Genomic DNA, 20,670 nt, shown 5'->3' with positions numbered 1-20,670 from the left:
AGGCTAGAGTGAGTGCCGTGGCGTCTGCTTAGCTCACAGCAACCTCAGACTCCTCGGCTTAAGCGATCCTCCTGTCTCAGCCTCCCGAGTAGCTGGGACTACAGGCATGCGCCACCATGCCCGGCTAATTTTTTCTATATAGATTTTTAGTTGTCCATATAATGTCTTTCTATTTTTAGTAGAGACGGGGTCTCGCTCAGGCTGGTCTCGAACTCCTGACCTTGAGCAATCCACCCGCCTCGGCCTCCCAGAGTGCTAGGATTACAGGCGTGAGCCACCGCGCCTGGCCTGTTATGATGGTTTGATACCAGCCACATAATGCTTTAATGGTTGTCTCTTGGAATGGCAAAGATTTTTCAGTTAGAAATTAGTTCATTCTGTAATCTTTATTTTTGGGGGGAAAAAACCCCACAAAATCTTTCTTCTCTTTTTTCCTTTTATCTTTAAAGAACTTATGCTTTCCTTTCTTTACCAAAGGAATGTCAGCATTGGACATTCAGCCCCAGAAAGAAATGCTGTGAGCCTGCTAGCCTCTGGATTTTGCTTTGTAGTGATCAGTGTCCTTCAGTTTCCTTTTATGATTTCTAAGAGTTTTGCTTGTACTTTGTTTTGACATGTTTTTGAAAGCAATTGAATTCTAGAGTGGGCTTTTGGCTGAATAGCCACTTCACACTTCACAGTCATTTTTCCTTTTTTTTTTTTTTTTTTTTAAAGAGACAGGGTCTTGCTCTGTTGTCCAGGCTAGAGTGCAGTGTTGCAATCATATAGCTCACTGCAGCCTCAAACTGCTGGGCTCAAGGGATCCTCTTGCCTCAGTCTCTTGAGTAGCTGGGACTACAGGCATGTGCTACCACACCATGCTCAGCTGACATTTTTGCTTATTTTTATAGTTTCTCTTTTAAATTTAGAAATCAGAAATGATAAAGCAGATCTTATTTCTGACCTAAGATTTATTTGAGGATTTTAAAAAATGTTTAATTTTACATTTTATTTAACTCAATATAGCTAAATATTATCATTTGAACACATGGCTCTAGCTACTAGCCACATTCCAATAGCCACATGTGGCTAATGGTCTGCTCTGTTGGATACTGCAGCTCTATGAATGCCAACTAATATGTTGTACCAATTTTATTTATTTATTTATTTTATTATTTATTTTTTTTGAGACAGAGTCTCGCTCTGTTGCCTGGGCTAGAGTGCTGTGGCGTCAGCTTAGCTCACAGCAACCTCAGATTCCTGGGCTTAAGCAATCCTTCCGCCTCGGCTTCCCAGAGTGCTAGGATTACAGGCATGAGCCACCGCGCCCGGCTCCAGTTTTTTTTTCTTTAAAAAATTTTAAGGCCAGGCGCGGTGGCCCACGCCTGTAATCCTAGCACTCTGGGAGGCCGAGGTGGGCGGATCGTTTGAGCTCAGGAGTTCGAGACCAGCCTGAGCAAGAGAGAGACCCCGTCTCTACTAAAAATAGAAAGAAATTATATGGACAGCTAAAAATATATATAGAAAAAAAATTAGCCGGGCATGGTGGTGCATGCCTGTAGTCCCAGCTACGTGGGAGGCTGAGACAGGAGGATCGCTTGAGCTCAGGAGTCTGAGGTTGCTGTGAGCTAGGCTGACGCCACGGCACTCACTCTAGCCTGGGTAACAGAGTGAGACTCTGTCTCAAAAAAAAAAAAAAAAAAAAATTTTAGAATTGATACTACTCTTAACAAATTTGCCAGTGAAACCATCTGGGCCTGGAGGTTTTCAGGTTTTCAATTACTAATTCAGTTAGTTTTTATAGTTATAGGTCTATTCAGGTAATCTATTTCATCTTGAGTAACTTTGGGTCGTTTCTGGGAATTGGTCCTTTTCATCTAAGTTGTTGAATTTATGTACATGGACTTGTTTGTAGTATTCTCTTATTATCCTTTTAATGTATCTTCTGTGTTTGGTGATAATTCCCTCTTTCATTCTTGATGTTTCGTGTCTCTTCTTTTTCTTTCTTTTCTTAATAAATTTCTCAGTTTTATTGGTCTTTTTAAAGAACCAGCTTTTGGTGTCATTGATTTTTCTCTATTCTGTTTTTAATTTTGTGGATTTCTGATCTTTTATTATTTCCTTCATTCTGCTTGATTTGAGTTTATTTTGTTCATTTTCTAGTTTCTTAAGGTGAAAGCTGAGTTCATTGATTTGAGACCTTTCTTCATTTGCAGTATAGATGTTTAGTATTATAAATTTCCCTCTAAGCCTTGCTTTTAGCTGCATCTCACAACTTTTGAAATATTGTATTTTCATTTTCATTCAGCTCAAAATATTTTCTAGTTTCTCTTGAAATTTCCTGTTTGACTCATGAATAACATAGAAATGTGTTGTTTAGTTTCCAAACATTTGGAAATTTTTCTGTTATCTTGTTTATTAGTTTCTAGTTTAATTCCATTTGGTTGAGAACATACTTTGTATGATTTCGTTTCTTTTAAATTTGTTGAGATGTTTATGACCCAGGAGATACTGTCTATCTTGGTGAATATTCCATGTATACTTCAAAAGCATGTGTATGTTGCTATTATTGGGTGAAATGTTCTATAATTGTCAGTTAGATCCAGCTGATTGATTCTGTTGTTCGATTCCTTTATATCTCTGTTGGGTTTTTTTGTCTACTAGTTCTGTTACTGAGAAAGGAGTGTTGATATGTCTGTCCAACTACAATTGTGGATTTCTGTTTCTCCTTTCAGTTATCAATTCTTAGTTCGTTTATTTTGATGCTCTGTTGTTTAGGTGCATAAACATTTATGATTGTTGTCTTGTAGGTGAATGCTCCATTTATTATTTTGTAATGTCCCACTTTTTCCCTGGTAATTTTCTTTGCTCTGAAATCTACTTTGTCAGGTATGAATGTAGCCACTCTAGCTTTCTTTTGATTAGTGTTTACATGGTATATCTTTCTTCATCCTTTTACTTTCAATCTGCATATATTATTATATCTGAATTGAGTTTCTTGTAGATAGCATACAGTTGGATCTTTTTTTTACATTCTTACAATCTCTGTCTTCTAGTTGGTATGTTTAGACCATTGACATTTAATGTAATTATTGAAATATTTGAATTTATTCTCCCACTTTTTCTGTGTGTTCTCTTATTTGAGAACTTTAAGATCAGTCACATTGCTAAACTTACTAGTTATTTGTGATTACATTCTTTTGTTAAATTTTAATTAGAGACAGGATTTCACTGTGTTGCCCAGGCTGGACTCAAACTCCTGGACTTAAGTGATCCTCCCACCTCAGCCTCCTGAGTAGCTGAGGACTACAGGTGTGTGCTACCACACCCAGCTCTGTGATTAAATTCTTTAAAAAATGTATTTGCTCTGGTAATAAAATAAATACATAACTGATTATAGAAAATACAGAAACTATGAAGAAAAAAAGAAAGCATTTACTCTGCCATCCAGATATGAACACTATTAATGTATGATTTTTCACATGGTTTTTTGTATCCATATAACAAGCAAAAAACTATACATAACACAGTATAGTTTTTTCCCCCACTAATATTTTACAACCTTCCGTCTGTCATTAAATACTTCTAAAAATACAGTTTTCAGTAGTTTAATACCATTCCACTGGATTACTATTGACCACACTATTGTGGATAATTCTTTCTTTTTTTAACAAATCAAGGTAAAATCCACATAATAAATAAACCATTTTAAAGTGTGTAATTTAGTGCCATTTAGTACATGTACAATGTTGTGCGACCATTATCTCTATTTGGTTCCAATGTATTTTTATTACCCTAAAAGGAGACCCTGTACCCATTAAGCAGTCAGTCTCTATTCCTCACATGCTATAGCCCCTGGCAACCACTAATGTACTTTCTGTCTCTGTGGGTGGGTACTTCTTTTTGCTTGAATGGAGCAAGTTATATAAATAATGAGCAGATAATTAAATGTATTAGCCATCTCAAAAACAGAATGTGGACTGCTAGCTAAAAACGAACAGACATGACTTACTTGGTTCATTTATAGTTATGTTCTTAAACATTCTTTTTATTAAAGAAGGACAATAGAGAAACAGCATATAATCTGAAGTCATACTATCTGAGTTTGACTTCTAGTTTAACAACATAATAACTGTGTGATCTTTAGGAAATTATTTTACCTTTCAGTGACTCAGTTTGTTCCCCTATAAAATAAGACAAATAATGGGCTGGGTGTGGTAGCTCATGCCTGTAATACTGGCACTTTGGGAGGCCAAAGCTGGAGGATCACTTGCGGCCAGGAGTTCGAGACTAACCTGTGCAACATAGCAAGACCTCATGTCTACAAAAAATGAAAAAAAAAAAAAAAAAATAGCCAGGCATAGTGGCATGCACCTATAATCCCAGCTACTCAGGAGGCAGGGGCAGGAGGATCACCTGAGCTCAGGAATTTGAGAGTACAGGGATCTATGATTGCGCCACTGCACTCTAACCTGGGTGACAGAGTGAGACCTTGTCTCTAATCAATCAATAAATAAAAAAATTAAAAAAGGAAAATAGTACCTACTGTAGCCTAACTGACCTGCGGGGTGGGAAAACCAACTGCAGCCAGCTCTAGCCTTCTCTGTGGAGGAAGAGAAATACCCAGTTCCAGCCCTTTCTTGCTATCTGTCCTATTTAAGAGGGAGAAAAAATCTGAGAAATACTGGTGAAGTTCACAGTCCAGGGGCACAGGTTCATTTAAAGACTGAGACCTAGTTATAGTAATCATAGGACTATAGAAGGTTTTCCCTCTCCTCCCACCATAACCACTACATTATCAATGGCTTCTTTACTGCAATCCCTTTTAGCTGGTACCTCGTGTCTACCTTTCAACAGGGCATACTAAAAGGCAAAAACACATAGTTTGAAGAGATTGAATGCATTATAATCAGTTTTGGCAGGACGATTGGAATTATGAGACCAGGAATTTTTGAAAAACTTATAAATAGTATGCTAAGAGCTTCAGTGGAGAAAGTAGACAACATGATGTTAGATGGTTAATGTAAGCAGAGAGATGGAAATTTTAAGAACGAAAACAAAATGCTAGAGAATCTCACTAACAAAAATGAAGAGTGCTTTTGATGCGCTCATTAGTAGACTAGACTTGGCAGAGGAAAGAATCTCTGCATTTGAGGATATGTCAGTAGAAGTTCCCAAACTGAAAAGCAAAGAGAAAGAAGACTGAATAAAAGCAGATAAAGGCTAGGTGTGGTGGCTCATATCTGTAATCCTAGCACTCTGGGAGGCTGAGGCAGGAGGATCGCTTGAGCTCAGGAATTCGAGACCAGCCTGAGCAAGAGCGAGATCCTGTCTCACAAAGAAAAGAAAAATGATCCAGGTGTGGTGGCGCATGCCTATAGTCCCAGCTACTCGGAAGGCTGAGGCAGGAGGGTTGCTTGAGTCCAGGAGTTTGAGGTTGCAGTGAGCTGTGATGACGCCACTGCACTCTAGCCCGGGTGACAGAGTGAGACTCTGTCTCAAAAACGAAAACAAAAAAATGGAACAAGCTGGGTGCAATGGCCCTGTAGTCATAGCAAGAGGATCACTTTAGCCTGGGAGTTCTAGTTCAACCTGGCAACATAATGAGACTCTCTAGAAAAAATATAGAATACAGTAGTCCCCCCTTATCTGTAGTTTTGCGTTCTTACAGTTTCAATTACCTGTGGTCAACCATGGTCCAAAAATATTAAATAGAAAATTCCAGAAATAATTCAAAAGTTTTAAATTACATGCCATTTTGAGTAGTGTGATGACATCTCATACCATCCCACTCCATCCTGCCTGGGATGTGAGTCATCCTTTTTTCCAGCATATTCACACTATATGCACTACCTGCTCAACAGTCACTTGGTTATCTTGGTTATCAGATCAACTGTTGGGGTATTATAGTGCTTGTGTTCGAGTAACCCTTATTTTACTTAATGGCCCTAAACGCAAGAGTCATGATGTTGACATATTGTTATAGTTATTTTATTTTATTATTAGTTACTGTTGTTAAACTCTTACTGTGTCTAATTTCTAAGTTAAACTTTATCATAGGTATGTATGTGTAGGAAAAAAACATAGTATATATAGGGTTCGGTACTATCCATGCTTTCAGACATCGCTGGAGGTCTTAGAATGTATTTTCCACGGATAAGGGGGGACTACTGTATTGAAGAACTGTGGGACAACTACAGCAGGTAAAACATACACATAATGGAAATAACAGAAGGAGAATAAAGACAGAAAGGAACAGAAAGAATATTTGAAGGAATAATGGCTGAGAATTTCTCCAAATTAACGTCAGACACCAAATCACAGATTCAGGAAGCTCAGAGAACACCAAGGAGGATAATGCCCAAAAACCTACACTGAGCATATCATATTTAAACTTCGGAAAGAAAGAAAGGAAGGAAGGAAAGAAGAGAAAGAAAGAAAGAGGTCTTGAAAGAAGTCAGAGGTGGAAAATATCTTACCTATAGAGGAGCAAAAATAAGAACTATACCTGACTTCTCCTCAAAAACCATGCAATCGAGAAGAGAGTGGAGTGAAATATTTAAAATGTTGAAAGAAAAAACCACCAACCTAGAATTCTATATCTTGTGAAATCATCCTTTAAAAATGGACAAATATAGACTTTCTGAGATAAACAAAAACCAAGGGAATCTGTTGCCAGTAGACCTGTCTTGCAAATATTGTTAAAAGAAATTTTATAGGCTGGGTAAAGTGGCTCATGACTGTGATCCTAGCACTTTGGAAGGCCCCAGGAGTTTGAGGTGGCAGTGAGCTATGATGCCAACGCTGCACTCAAGCCCAGGCAACAGAGCAAGACCTGTCTCAAAGGAAAAATTTTACAAAAGGAAGAACATTGGAGAATGAATAAGTGAAGGCAGAAAGTAAAATTAAAACTTTTTTTTTTAATGCTGTCTACAGGAAACCCACTTTAAATTATAAGGACACATACAGGTTAGAAGTAAAGGTATGGAGAAAGATATACTATGCTAACACCAATTAAAAAGGGAGTAAAAATAATTGAAAGCAAGGTCTGAAGATACTTGTACACTCATGTTCATAGCATTATTCCACAATAGCTAAAACACAGAAGCATTCTGAGTGTCCATTGATGGATGATTGGGTAAGCAAAATATGCTATCTACATACAGATGGAATATTATTCAGTCTTTAAAAAGGAAGGAAATTTTGCAATAAACTGCAACGTGGATGAACCTTGAGGATATTATGTTAAGTGAAATAAATTTATTTGGAAAGGCGAAAGACCCAGAATAGCAAACATAATAATGAAAAAGAAGAAATCAAGTCAGATAACTGACACCACTTGACTTCAAGGCTTATTATAAAGCTGCAGTAACGAAGACAGTATAGTATTGGCAAAAAGAATAGACAAATAGATCAGTGGAACAAAATGGCCCAGTAACGGGCTACAGAAACACAGTCAACTGATCTCTGATAAAAGAGCAAAGGAAATACACTGGAGAAGAGATAATCTTCTCAGCAGATGGTGCTGGAACAACTTGACATCCACATGCAAAAAAATGAATCTAGACATAGACCTTACACCCTTCACAAATTTCTGCTCTGTGAAAGACACTGTTACGAGAGTGAGAAGATAAGCCACAGACTGGGAGAAAATATTTGTGAAGGACACATCTGATAAAATATTGTTCTGCAAAGTAAATAAAAACCTCTTAAAACTCAACAATAAGAAAACGAATAACCCATTTAAGAAACAGGCCAAAGACTTGAACAGACATTTCACCAAAGAAGATACAGAGATAGCAAATAAGCATATGAAAAGATGTTCACCATCATATGTCACCACGAAATTGCAAATTAAAACAACAGTGAGATACCACTGCATACCTGTTAGAATGATCAAAATCCAGAACACTAACAACACCAAATGATAATGAGAACTGGAGCAACAGGAACTGTTACTTCTGGTGAGAATGCAAAATGTTACCGCCACTTTCGAAGATGGTTTGGCAGTTTCTTATAAAGCTAAACATACTCTTACTATACAGTTCAGCAGTTATGCTCCTTGGTGTTTACCCAAATGAGTTGAAAACGTGTTGTTCACACAAAAATCCCTACACAGGTGTTATTTATTTATGGCAGTTTTATTTATGATTGCTAAAACTTGGATGCAACCAAAATACCCTTCAGTAGGTGAGTGGACAAATAAACTGTGGTACATCTGGACAATAGAATATTATTCAGCACAAAAAGAAACAAGCCATTAAGTTTAAAGAGACATAGAAGAACCTTAAATGCACATTACTAAGCGAAAGAAGCTGATCTAAAAAGGCTATGTACTGCATGATTCCAACTATGACATTCTGGAAAAGGCAAAAGTATGGAAACAGTAAAAAGCTTAGTTGTTGTTGGAGCTGGGGGCAGGTAGGGGAATGAATAGGCACAATACAGAGGATGTTTAGTTTAGTGAAAGTATTGTTAATGATACTGCAAGACCGCAGTGCGGTGGCTCATGCCTGTAATCCTACCACTTTGGGAGGCCGAGGCGGGAGGATCGCTCAAGATCAGGAGTTCGAGACCAGCCTGAGCAAGAGCGAGACCCCATCTCTACTAAAAATAGAAAGAAATTAGCGGGCCAACTAAAAATATATATAGAAAAAATTAGCCGGGCATGGTGGCATATGCCTGTAGACCCAGCTACTCGGGAGGCTGAGGCAGAAGGATTGCTTGAGCCCAGGAGTCTGAGGTTGCTGTGAGCTAGGCTGATGCCACAGCACTCTAGCCCGGGCAACAGAGTGAGACTCTGTCTCAAAAAAATAAAATAAAATAAAATAAAATAAAATCATACTGCAATGGTTGATATGTATTAGTCCAGACCCATAAAATGTACAACACCAAAAGCGAATCCTAACGTTGGTGTGATGTGTTGATGGCGGGTAGGGTATGTACGTAGGGGGAAGAAATGTCTGGGAAATCTCTGTCCTTTCCTCTGGATTTTGCTGGGAACCTAAAATGGCTATAAAAAAATAAAATCTATTAAAAAACGCTTCTCAATGAGAAAAAGTAATGAGCATTAAGAAATAATAACCTTGGCAGAATGGGCTGGAAGGACTTTCCCAAATATGCAATCATTTAACTAAATTGGATTTACATTGGTGATAGGGAGAAGGCATTTCATTTCTAAACTGAACAAAAGTGGCTAAAAGCATGAACTCTGGTTGAGCGTGACCAGTGCACTTGGGCATGAATGGGAGTTCTGTGTGAGCGAGAGTAGAAGATAGATTGGAGACCATAATACTGTTTGAGGAAGATTTGCACCCACTGGTCATCTGGAAGAGAACCAAGTAGCTGACTGTAATGGCTCAAGGCACCCAACCTTAACAGCATGTCTGATCAAGAGATGGTCTGTATGCTCTGCACATCACATGCGTCAGATGAGTAGGTGGTAAGAATGACTGCCTTTTGTAGAATTGAGACTTCCAGATTGACCATATGAGGAGCCCTAAGGACCCATATGTGAGATATTGCTAGACCTACTTCAGTCTAGTGCTGCATTATGCCCCCAAACTTCTGTGCTCACATTTGAGCCAGGAAAATATTTTGGCCTGTTAAGGGCTTGTGATGGAAATCAGAAGCAAGTTGTGTGCTTGGCAAAGTTGGAAAAGACCAAAGAAATAAAGATAGTGAAGAAGAAGTAGGGGGCAAAAAAAGGAAAGGGGGACATTTAGGAAGTTTTGCGTTGTTGCTGTCTTTGATTCTGACTTCTGTCAGTGAATTTGATGACTGAGGAGCTAATGTAGTTCCCTTGGGAGAGAATTTTGAGGGGAAGGATTACTATTTTGGCCGGGCGCGGTGGCTCACGCCTGTAATCCTAGCACTCTGGGAGGCCGAGGTGGGCGGATTGTTTGAGCTCAGGAGTTCGAGACCAGCCTGAGCAAGAGCGAGACCCCACCTCTACTAAAAATAGAAAGAAATTATATGGACAGCTAAAAATATATATAGAAAAAAAAAAATTAGCCGGGCATGGTGGCGCATGCCTGTAGTCCCAGCTACTCGGGAGGCTGAGACAGGAGGATCGCTTGAGCTCAGGAGTTTGAGGTTGCTGTGAGCTAGGCTGATGCCACGGCACTCACTCTAGCCTGGGCAACAGAGTGAGACTCTGTCTCAAAAAAAAAAAAAAAAAAAAAAAAACAAACGGATTACTATTTTATTTGTTCTGCTAGTTCTTGCATTGGTCCAGCCAGGATTGTGATGTTGAATGGGAGCAGTTTCCCTGAAGTGAGAAACAAAGCTCATCCTCTTTTAGGAGGAGGGGGAAGAGAGAGCAGAATTAACAATGTATTATCTGAGATTTCTAGGAAGCACAAGCTTTCACCAAGGGTAACTATAAATTATGTAACCATCAGAAATGATGTTTTACACGTTTTGTTCATAATTATGTCCAAGATAGGGTTTGAGTTTCTTTTAAAAGACAGTTGAGCCTTATATCTTGTTATTTTGCTTTTAATTATTCAAAACAAACACATAAGCTCTGTAGAATTTAAACCTTACCTTGGAAGGTTGTGTACCAGAGGAATGGGTTTTTTTTTTTTTTGTTTGTTTTGTTTTTTTGAGACAGAGTCTCGCTCTGTTACCCGGGCTAGAGTGAGTGCCGTGGCTTCAGCCTAGCTCACAGCAACCTCAAACTCCTGGGCTTAAACAATCCTACTGCCTCAGCCTCCCAAGTAGCTGGGACTACAGGCATGCGCCACCATGCCCGGCTAATTTTTTCTATATATATTTTTAGTTGGCCAGATAATTTCTCTCTATTTTTAGTAGAGACGGGGTCTCGCTCTTGCTCAGGCTGGTCTCGAACTCCTGACCTCGAGTGATCCGCCCGCCTCGGCTTCCCAGAGTGCTAGGATTACAGGCGTGAGCCACCGCGCCTGGCCTGTTTTGTTTTTTTTTTTTTTTTTTTTTTTTTTAAATGAAGGCATTCGGAGTTGAATTTGGTAAATTAGTTGTTAGTCCAGAATTTGACTTTCTGGTTATTGAACTAAATACTTCCATGGAAGTACTTTTGCATGAATATCTTATTTTAAATTGCCCTTTGATGAAAATACTGCAGATACCATGATGTACCAAGTATGTCCCAATCATACAGATTAAGAAATTCAGCAGAAGTGGTGAAGGAGTGGGAATACCGGCCATATTTCTTTCTATTTGCACATGAAATGGACAATATTTAAATGTTAAGTCTTTTAAATGTTAAGTCTTTTAATCCAGTGTTATATTTAAGAGATTTTCAACATTAATGCCAAAATGATTATTAAAATGACAGTTTTAATTTGTGCATTTTATGCCAGTTGCATAGATTTGGTTCTTAATGTGCTGTAGCTATCATTTTGATTTCCTGCATTATCCTTAAACATAATTGTGCTTTGCAATTTAAATTAGTAATTTAAGTTCTTAAGTGTAGTTTCATGCTATATTACTGTTTTTGCGATTGTGCTATCACCCTCTCAGATTATGCTTTATTAGTTGGCTATAGAAGTTTAAATTATTGGAATGTTAGTATTTCCATCTTTTCTACCACGAAAAGTTGTTTCCATAAGTATTACTTATCTCCTGGTTGGTGGAACACTTGAAACTGACCAGGAGTTTTGCAGGAGTTTTGCAGGGTGTCATTGCTAAGCACTAGATCAGGAGTAAAAAGATCTGACTTCTAGTTCTAATGCTACCACATAATAAATTACTCATTGGCCTTCAACAAGTAACAAAGTCACTGGGCCTCAGGTATTTTTGTTTTAATTAGTTGTGGTAAAATACACGTAACATTTATCATCTTAACAATTTTTAAGTGTACAATTAACTGGCATTAATTACATTCTTATTGTTGTACAAGCGTCACTACTATCCACCTCCAGAATGCTTTTCATCTTGTAAAACTAAAACTCAGTAACTCTCCATTCCCTCTTCCCTCAGCCCCTAAAAATCACTATTCTACTCTCTATGATTTTGTCTGCTTTATATACCTAATATAAGTAGAATTGTATGGTATTTGTCCTTTTGTGACTGGCTTAATTTTCACTTAACATAATTTCCTCCAGGTTCGTCCATATTGTAGCATGTATCAGAATTTCCTTCCTTTTTACAGCTGAATAATATTCCATTGTATGTATGTAGTATATTTTATCTGTTCGCCCATAGATGGAGACTTGAGTTGCTTCCAGCTTTTGGCTATTGTAAATAATGCTGCTATGAACATGGATGTACAAGTATCTCTTTGAGACCCCGCTTTCAGTTCTTTGGGCTGTATACCTAGAAGTGGAATTGCTAAATCATATGTCAGTTCTATTTTTAATTTTTTGAGGAATCATACTGTATTACATAACAGCTCCACAATTTTACATTCTCGCCAGCAATGCACAAGGGTTCTAATTTCTCTACATCCTCACCAACATTTGCTATTTTCTGATTTTGGATAGTAGCCATCCTAATGGGTGTGAGGTGGTATCTGGTTTGATTGTGGTTTGATTTGTATTCCCTAGTGATTAGTGATGTTGAGTATCACATGCTTATTGGCCATTTGTCTATCTGTGTAGAAATGTCTATTCAAGTCCTTTGCCCATTTTTTAATCGGGTTATTTGGGGGTTTTTTTGTTTGTTTGTTTTGGTTTTTTTGAGACAGAGTCTCACTCTTTTGCCCTGGCTAGAGTGCCGTGGCGTCAGCCTAGCTCACAGCAACCTCAAACTCCTGGGCTCAAACAATCCTTCTGCCTCAGCCTCCTGAGTAGCTGGGACTACAGGCATGTTCCACCAGGCCCGGCTAATTTTTTCTATATATTTTTAGTTGTCCATATAATTTCTTTCTATTTTTTAGTAGAGACAGGGATCTCGCTCTTGCTCAGGCTGATCTCGAACTCCTGACCTCGAGCAATCCTCCCATCTCGGCCTCCCAGAGTGCTAGGATTACAGGCGTGAGCCACTGCGCCCAGCCTATTTGGGATTTTTTGTTGTTGTGGAGTTGTAGGAATTCTTTATATATTCTGGATAGTAAACCTTTATGAGATAGATGATTTGCAAATATTTTGTTTCATTCCATGGATTACCTTTTCACTCTGTTGATTGTGTCATTTGATGCACAGAAGTTTTTAATTTTAATGTTCAGTTTTTAGTTTTGCTTTTGGTGTAATATCTAAGAAATTATTGCCAAGTCCAGTGTCATGAAGCTTTTCCCCTGTTTTTTTCTAAGACTTTTATAGCTTTTGCCCTTATCCATTTTGAGTTAATTTTTGCATATGGTATAAGGTAAGGGTGCAACTTCATTCTTTCATGTGTGGATATCCAGATTTCCCAGCATCGTTTTTTGAAGACTGTTCTTTCCTCATTGAATGGTCTTGGCACCCTTGTTGAAATTATTTGACCATATACGTTAGGCTTTGTTCCTGGGCTCTCGGTTCTTTTCCATTGGTCTATACGTCTGTCTTTCTGCCAGTACCACACTATTTTGATAACTGTAGCATTGTAATAAGTTTTGACTTCAGGAATAACTTTTTTCTTTTTCAAAAGTGTTTTGATTGTTCAAAATTATTTAGCTCTTAGTGATGCTAAAATCAAAGAGTTCAGATAACAGCCTGATTCCCTCCGTTGCAGAGGTCCTCCTCATCAATCTACCTTTTGCATGATTTCATCCATTGATGATTGTTGCCTGATTAGAGCTTACAAAGTGGTTATTTCTTTCATGTTTATTAGCTGGAATTCATGGCGGGGGAGGGGGCGGGTAACCTTTTTCTTCATTAACAGTGACTTCTTATCTTGAAATTCAGTTTCTACAAAAAAGCTTGGTTGAATGCTTAATTCTTTTTTTTGTTTTTTTTTTTTTTTTTTTTTGAGACAGAGTCTCACTCTGTCACCCTGGGTAGAGTGCAATGGCATCTTCATAGCTCACTGCAGCCTCAAACTCTTGGGCTCAAGTGATCTCCTTGCCTCAGCCTCCATAGTAGCTGGGACTACAGGCATGTACCACCATGCCCAGCTAATTTGAATGCTTAATTCTTTACCTTTAATTTCGAATTTTTAAAGTAAGAAATTTGTTGTGTTCAATGAAACTAATGAATGAAGAAGAGTTAAAGATTTGGTTTGTTTCCCCTCTTTTTATAGGTATCAGTAAAAACTCTTAAATTTTATGTATTAAACCTGTTTTAGTTCATTGCAGTAGGTGCCAAGGAATCTATTTTTAACATACAACCCACATGATCTTGATGCAGGTGATAGGTCTGCAGAGCAGACTGCTGTAAAGTAATGTATTGATTTAAAACCAGTTACTATTTTGTTGTGTTGTGTATTCCTTACCTCATGTGTTGGCCACTGACAAGTTCATGTCCAATCTTACCAAAGGTTAAAGTTCTTATCAATGTAGTTTATTTTTGAATTAGCAACATTAGATGTTAACGTGTTAGTAAGAAGGTCATTTCTGCCTTTAATTTACTGTCATTGTTACTGTCCTCTGGCTAAAGTTAGACATACCCAATCATCAGACATTACCCCTAACAGTGACTCTAACTTCCAACAGGGCAACACAGTAAACAGTTTTATAGGCTGAGCGCAGTGGCTCAATGTCTGTAATCCTAGCACTCTGGGAGGCTAGGATTGAGTTTGAGCTCAGGAGTTTGAGACCAGCCTGAGCAAGAGTGAGACCCTTTCTCCACCTGATGGTGGTGCGCACCTGTAGTCCCAGCTACTCGGGAAGCTGAGGCAGGAGGATTTCTTGAGCCCAGGAGTTTGAGGTTGCAGTGAGCTGTGATGACGCCACTGCACTCTAACCAGGGTGACAGAGCAAGACTCTATCTCCAAAAAACCCCCCCCCAAAAAAACCCAACCCCCCCCCCCAAAAAAACCCAGTTGTTTTGTTTTGTTTTGTTTTTTTGAGACAGAGTCTCACTCTGTTACCTGGGCTAGAGTGCCATGGTGTCACCCTAGCTCACAGCAACCTCAAACTCCTGGGCTCAATCAACCCTCCTGCCTCAGCCTCCCAAATAGCTGGGACTACAGGCGTGTGCCACCATGCCTGGCTAATTTTTTCTATGTGTATATTTTTAGCTGTCCATATAATTTCTTTCTGTTTTTAGTAGAGATGGGGTCTTGCTCTTGCTCAGGCTGGTCTCGAACTCCTGAACTCAAACAATCTGCCTGTCTCGGCCTCCCAGAGTGCTAGGATTACAGGCGTGAGCCACCGCGCCCAGCCAAAAAAAACCCCCCCCAGTTTTATAATACCACTTATGGTGCTATGTGTTTCTGCATTAATAATTTGCTGTTTATTGGGCCCCTACCCTGTGCCTATCACCATCCTAGGAATTTTATCTCCATTTTTACTGTTGCCCTTTGACCTAATTTTATTTTTTGAGTATATAAAACATTTTGATTCCTAACTCAAAACTCTTTTACATGATATAGTTAGAAAAGTATCCCTTTCCTTCTTCAGCTAGTTCCATCCTCCTGCTATAGGTATTCATTCATGTGTGGTTTATCCATTTAATGTTTTTTCCTTTTGCAAATACCAACAAACATATATAAATTTTCCCTTTTCTTCCACAAAAGTGTCATAACTATAGATATTGATCTACATCTTTTTCCACTTAATATATTCTAGAGATCACTCTTTAAAGTTAACAGAAGTCTTTATTCCTTTTTATGGCTGTGGAATATTCCCTCAGGTAGATGTGTCATTGTTTTTCCTGCCAGTCCCTCTTCGAGGACATTTGAGTTGTTTTAAATTTCTTGCTGTTACAGATAATATAATGCTCTTAATTTTCCTCCTCTCGCCCCTTCATTTCTCTGCTCTCCTTCATAGTGAAACTTCTTAGCAAATTTTGTGCCAATAATGGCTATCTCCACTCCTGATTTTTTATTCTCATGAATTCTATTCAGGCTTCCGTCCTCACTACTGCACTGAAACTGCTCTTTTCAAGCTGACCAATGACCTGCATGATGCTACATCTATTTGTCCTTGATCCTCCACTGACTTGACTTATTAGCAGCATTGGACCCAATTATTGGACCCAATTATTGACTGTTCTTGAAACACTTTTGTCACTAGGCGTCTAGAACACCATATACTCCTGGTTTTCCTTTATCCTTTTGGGGCTGCCCCTTCTCTCTCCTTTCTGATGCCCGTATCATTGAATGAATGCTTCCCTTCTCCATCCTTATGGTATCAGCTCTTGGCTAGGCCAAGTGGGCCCTTTTTAGGGCAGGGCAGTCACACAAGAGGGAAGACTGGTAGGAGTCCCTGCATCTAGGTGCTGGGGCTGGGAGGAGGAAGAGAGGAAGGCATCTAGGTTCAAAGATCACCAGGAACAAGCCTATAGTCTGACAAAATTGGATTTAATTGATGCGGTGCAGTGAGGAAAAGCACTCCAGAGGAACTATGGCATGCTGTGGAACAGGAAGGAGGAGGGAAGCGTCTTTTGTAAGGCTTGCGTTCTCACTGAAGGATTCTGAGGAAGCTCTAAGGAATGTGGGGGTCAGTTCTGGATTGGCTATTGTTTCTGAGGCAGGATTAGGAGAAGCTAGTATTAATTAGGGTTTGGGTGTCATCGTGAGGCAAGGGCAATTTAGCAGTTGGGAATCCTCAGTAATAAATGGCTATAGCAAATTAGGTCTGGGAGCATTACTGGTAAGAAAACAGTAGCCACATGAAAAAAGGGTCATTAGAGCATTTTACTGCTGCTGCATGACCTTGGGAGAAATAATCTGTCCTGTCAAGTTTGCCTTTGTCCTTATCTGTGTCTGTCCTCCTAGCCAATTAATGGGAGGATTGCTTTTTTCTTTTTCATTCTGAGCTGATTTTCATCTTTTAGTCCCAGACAGTTTTTTTTGTTTTTTTTTTTTTTTTTTTTTGAGACAGAGTCTCGCTCTGTTGCTCTGGCTAGAGTGAGTGCCGTGGCGTCAGCCTAGCTCACAGCAACCTCAAACTCCTGGGCTCAAGCGATCCTCCTGCCTCAGCCTCCCGAGTAGGTGGGACTACAGGGATGTGCCACCATGCCCGGCTATTTTTTTTTCTATATATATTTTCAGTTGGCCAGATAATTTCTTTCTATTTTTAGTAGAGGTGGGGGGGGGGTGTCTCGCTCTTGCTCAGGCTGGTCTCGAACTCCTGATCTTGAGCGATCCTCCCGCCTCGGCCTCCCAGAGTGCTAGGATTACAGGCGTAAGCCACCGCGCCCAGCCCCAGACAGGTTTTTATGCTTTCAATTCCATGGCACTGATTTACTAGATTTGGGGAGCAGGGATTCTTGTTTCCTAAAACTTGAGGCAAATAAGTGATTAAATGTTTGCTCTACTCCCTCCCTCCATTGAAGAGAAAAGCTCATGTTTTTTGAATAGGGCATAATTTGGAAAAATTGTGAAGTAGCAATCGTTGCTTTTTTATTTCTCTTTCAGCTTTCCTTTCAGTGCCCTTTCTTAGGCTTCTCTTCCCGCTCTGTAAACTTGCGTCCGTTGGTTGATCTGATTTGTTCCTCTAATGATGTGGTTAAGGTAGCTTAATATGTTCCTTTGAGGGGCACATGCATTTTAAGAGGAAATTCCTGGAATAATACTAAATACTAAGAAACAAGTTTCTAATGCACATTTGTGATAAGATAGGGCGGGGAGTGAGAATGGGAAGGAGAACAGAGTTTGAGTAGAGGCAGTCCTTCAGCAGTCACTCTGCTGTCTGTGGCGTCTAAGCCCTAGAAATCTGGAGTTGTCTCTGAGAAGCTGATGAGCTAGAGCCTGTCTCTACTCCCTTAAGTGCTGAGGTAGGTGGTGTGTTGACAGATGCAGTGAGTGCCTGGGCATGTGTCACGGGAACAAGGCTACTGTGCTGAGTAAATAATGTGGAAATGCAGACTAAAAGTTGAGACTAGGCAGATTAGTGCAAGGACAGTTGGAAGTGCCTTCTTTTCACAGTGATATGTGCACACTGCTACCTTGGTAATATTAAGAGAGGGACACAGAGATGTCAAGATCTGCTCTTAATACTGACCTTTGCACCTCCTTGTGTTAGTCTGCTAGGCTGTGGATGCTCAGACTTTCTTCTTTTAAGCCTTCTAAACTGAAGCTAGCTGATACATACCCAGCTTTCTTTTTTTTTTTTTTTTTTTTTTTTGAGACAGAGTCTCACTCTGTTGCCCAGGCTAGAGTGAGTGCCGTGGCGTCAGCCTAGCTCACAGCAACCTCAAACTCCTGAGCTCAAGGGATCCTCCTGTCTCAGCCTCCCGAGTAGCTGGGACTACAGGCATGTGCCACCATGCCCGGCTAATTTTTTCTATATATATTTTTAGCTGTCCATATAATTTCTTTCTATTTTTTTTTTAGTAGAGATGGGGTCTCGCTCTTGCTCAGGCTGGTATACCCAGCTTTCTTACACAGATGAAATGTAAGCCCATAGGTGCAGCTTAGTAGCTGACTGCAGCCTATTTATTTCTCCATACCACTGTTGTTTTTTAATCCTCAGGGGAAATGTGAGGTTCCTGTTCTGCTTTGAAGATGGACTGAGCTTCAGAAAGGATTTGAATCCACAACCTCTAAATCTAGAGGTGGCCTCCACAGTAATCTTTCATGTGCATGCTGACTAATGCCAGCTGTGCCTCCCGACGCCCGGGTATTCTTGCCTTGTAACTCCCAGGGATGAAGAGTAGTGGTTGCTGTAAAGGTCAGAAGCCTACGAGATTTTAGTCCTCGCTGTAGCTTAAACCACTATGAGGTGTCTTTGTAAACTAAACTTTTGAAAGTGGTACTTTCCCAAGTCTCCTGCCTTTTCCCCTTGGGATGCCCAGAACCAAGTGGAACCTCTTAATACAGCAGGTTATTGCTTGGTTTAAGCGGTTTCTCCTTGCATCTTATGCTGGCCAGCGGCAGTCTCTGGGATTGGGCAGGCAGCCTCAGCCCAATGTCCACATCAGGATGATGTTGGTTCAGTTGTGCAGTCATTGCTGTACCCCCAGTTTGAAGATTGTTAACTGGCCCTTACTGATCTTCTGGAAAATGGAGCATTTATCTGCAGATAGAACTTGGCCTGTGTCTACAGTTGATGAAATGGTCTTTTTGAAGCTTCTGAAGAACTTGAGCACATAATGGTCCCCTCTCCCCTGCCTTACTGCAACTTCTTTCCACCCCTTACTAGATGGAAACACTCTTCCTTGGCTAGTCAATTCACTCCATAGAGTGGTCTGTGTTGGCTCTGTTGCAATTAATTTCTGAAAATATGATTTTCTAAAACTGTACTAATTTAGTAGACTTTGTATTTTGGAATAATTTTAGATTTGCAGAAAAGTAGCAAAGATTATAGAGAGTTCTCATATCAGTTTTTCCCATTGTTAGCACCTTGCATTACCATGGTATACTTGTTAAAACAAAGACATCAACATTGGTACATTACTGTTAACTCCAGACTTTATTTGGATTTCACCAGTTTGTCCACTAATGACTTCTTTCTATTCCAGAATCCATTCTAAGCTTCCACATTATACTTAGAGTTGTCATGTCTCTCCCAGTCTCCTATGGCTTGCGACAATCTCAGTCTTTCAGTGTTTGTCATGACCCTTGAAAGTTTTAGGGAAAACTAGCATATCCTGTAGAATGTCTCCTAATCTGAGCTTGTCTGATGCTTTCTTCATAATTAGACAGATGTTATGGGCTTTGGGAAGGATACCACAGAGGTAAAGTACCGTATCTGGGGTACCTGGTATTTGCTTAACATGACTGGTGATGTTAACCTTGATCACTTGGTTAAATAGTGTGTTTGCCAGGTTTTTCTACTGTAAGGTTACTGTTTTTCCCTTTCCCTTCTTTATTCTTTGGAAGCAAATCACTAAGTCTAGCCTACCCTTAAGGAGGGTGTGAGAAATGTATAGAAATAAGCTCTACCTCTTGGAAACGGAAATATCTACATAATTGTTTGGAATTCTTCTGTGAGGAAATTTGTCTCTTCTCCTCCATTTATTTAGTCATCTATGTATATCACTATGGAATCGTTTATTTTATACTTTGGGTTATGATCTAAAACTATGTTATTATTTTGTTGCTCAAATTGTTCCAGCTTTGGACAGAGGCAGTTCTTTCAGGTCGGTTTCTATGTCCCTGTGACATGCCCTTATCCTTTTTTTCTTTGATTACTTGCTTGCTGATACTATAGGATGCTCCACGTTCATTTTATATTTTCCGTGCTCTAGCCCTGGCTGGAATCAGCCATTTATCCAAAGAGCCTGGGTTCTCTTTTTATTGATTGGAGAATGGTATTTAGAAACCAGAATCTGGGCACTGGTTATGGTCATTGTTACTGAGGTGTCATTACTGCTAGGCCCTCTCAGCAAATAGTTAGGTAATAGATGTATGCATACTAATCTTTGTGCATGGAAATATCTATAATTGTTTCTGTGTTTCTTCATTAGAATGTGTATTAAGCTAACCATGAGTTTATATTGATGTCTCTGACTTTAATCCAATACCATAGGGCTTATTTTATTTATTTAGTTTATTTTATTATTTTATTTAATTTTTTATTTTTAGAGACAGGATCTTGCTCTGTCACCCGTGCTGGAGTGCAGTGGCACAGTCATAACTCATTGTAACCTTGAACTCTGGGGCTCAAGCAGTCCTCCTGCCTCAGCCTTCTGAGAAGCGAGGATTACAGGCATGCGCCACCATGCCTGGCTCATTTTTAAATTT

General features: G+C 39.4%; 1 protein-coding gene across 2 annotated transcripts in view; it reads left to right on the top strand.

The window, feature by feature from the left end:
- Window positions 1–20,670, top strand: part of ILRUN (inflammation and lipid regulator with UBA-like and NBR1-like domains) — a 93,375-nt gene that overhangs the window by 48,744 nt on the left and 23,961 nt on the right. The gene's annotated exons all lie outside the window — the stretch shown is intronic.

The sequence above is a fragment of the Eulemur rufifrons genome, chromosome 15 (genome assembly GCF_041146395.1).
Source record: "Eulemur rufifrons isolate Redbay chromosome 15, OSU_ERuf_1, whole genome shotgun sequence".
Taxonomy (NCBI): Eukaryota; Metazoa; Chordata; class Mammalia; order Primates; family Lemuridae; genus Eulemur; species Eulemur rufifrons.
Note: the sequence above shows the minus strand (reverse complement) of the source record. Positions and strands in the feature narration are given on the sequence as shown.